The sequence below is a fragment of the Vipera berus genome (genome assembly GCF_964194415.1).
Source record: "Vipera berus genome assembly, chromosome: 3".
Classification (NCBI taxonomy): Eukaryota; Metazoa; Chordata; class Lepidosauria; order Squamata; family Viperidae; genus Vipera; species Vipera berus.
In genome coordinates, this window is record NC_138204.1 from 53,917,273 (window position 1) to 53,919,525 (window position 2,253).

The window sequence follows — 2,253 nt, forward strand, 5'->3', positions numbered from 1 at the left end:
TCACCCTCCGGCAATCTCTTACCGGTGGGACCCTGAGCAGACCCTCCCTGTGGGAGCGCACTGGGCGAAGGGCATTTGATGCCGGCAGCAGGTGTTCCCTCAAATACCCCGGACCCAGGCCATGTAGGGCTTTATAGGTCATCACCAGCACCTTGAATTTCACCCGGAGGGCAACCGGAAGCCAATGCAGCTCGTGGAGTAGAGGTGTTACATGGGAGTATCGGGAGACCCCCATTACAACTCGCGCGGCCGCATTCTGCACCAGTTGAAGCCTCCGAGTGGTCTTCAAGGGCAGCCCCATGTAGAGAGCGTTACAGTAGTCCAAACGGGAGGTCACGAGCGCATGAGTAACTGTGCGTAGGGCGTCTCGGTCCAGATAGGGACGCAACTGGCGCACCAGGCGAACCTGTGCAAAAGCCCCCCTGGCCCCCCTGGTCACGGCTCCTATGTGGTCTTTAAAATTGAGTCGTGAATCCAGGAGGACGCCCAAGTTGCAAGCCCTATCAACGGGGGGTAACACCTCACCCCCCATCGTTAGAGGTGGAATAGTCTGGTTAGCCCGAGATGCCGATATGCACAGCCACTCAGTCTTGGCGGGATTGAGACGAAGCCTGTTTCTCCCCATCCAGACCTGAACCGCCTCCAGGCACCGGGACATCACGGCGAGGGCATCACTGGGTTGGTTCGGGGTGGAAAGAAAAAGTTGGGTATCATCAGCATACTGATGATACCCCACCCCGAAACCACGAATGATCTCGCCCAGCGGCTTCATATAGATGTTGAACAGGAGAGGCGAGAGAACCGACCCCTGAGGGACTCCACAAATGAGAGGCCTCGGGGCGGATCTCTGCCCTCCCGTCAACACCGACTGCGAGCGGCCCTGGAGGTAGGAGGAGAACCACTGTAAAACGGTGCCTCCCACTCCCAACCCCCTGAGACGCCGCAGCAGGATACCATGGTCGATGGTATCGAAAGCCGCTGAGAGATCTAATAGGACCAGGACAGAGGAGCAACCCCTGTCCCTTGCCCTCCAGAGATCATTCACCAGCGTGACCAATGCCGTCTCCGTGCTGTGTCCGGGTCTGAAACCCGATTGGTACGGGTCCAGATAATCAGTTTCCTCCAGGAATAGAGGAAGCTGATGCGCCACCACACTCTCAACAACCTTCGCCAAAAAGCGAAGGTTGGAGACTGGACGATAGTTATTTAAAACAGCCGGGTCCAAAGCAGGCTTCTTGAGGAGGGGTCTCACCAATATATTGGTCTCACCAATATAAAAGGCTACTAATTTTATTTTCCATTGCATATAAGACATAGTTAAATAAGCTCGATTAAACAAAATAACAATAAGTTAGATTAACATTAGCAACATCAGAAAACCATGCATTCTGATTTTGCTTTAAGTATGTTAATGGAAATTGAATCATGAGTCAACTGTCCAATATTTTTTGCAAACTCAAAATTTACAAGCTATCAAATCTCACATGAATACATGTGCACAATTTGGAATTAATTGAAACATCGTTACTTGCATAGAAAAGAGGTTCATTGTTTATTTTTTAGCAATCACTTCATTTTTCTGTCCAACTTCTCTCCATCATTTTATAGCAACGAATCAGTGAAAATATTTCTAAACTGACAAATGGACAAATTGCAAAGTAAACCTAATATACTCAAAATATATTCACAACATACTCATAAAATGGTATATCTGAACCAGTAAATACATAGAATCATTTTCTTCATTTCTAATTCAGAGGTGTGAAAAAACATCAGAAGGAATGAGCAATCTGAGTCTTCTATTTCTTGTCATAAACTGTATTTGTAAATAATGATGAGACATTATCCAAAAAGAATCTGCTTATCTGTAAGTAGCACTAATATGGTTGGGGTGAGGATGAAAATAATTGGCTTGTTGGAGCCTTTTCATTACGTGGATGATATGCCAGTTGTTTGGGAAAGATGAATTATTGTTTTCTGAATCTATTAACGTGTGTCTTAACTACAAATTTGGGGATGGAATACCTATTAATATAATATAGTCTTTTACACTTTTAATCTTTTGTCCCCTATTCCAATTATCCTCACTTGGAGAAGGTAGCGTACTTCCAAATCAGATTCATTATTCAGAACATACTGGCTTCCCCAAAGTTGTCTTTAAAGTTCTTCTAAGTTCTAAAAGATCCATTTAAGATTCCATCCTTCATAGCTATTTTCTTGATATAGTCTTTTTTCACACTCAAACACAGCCCT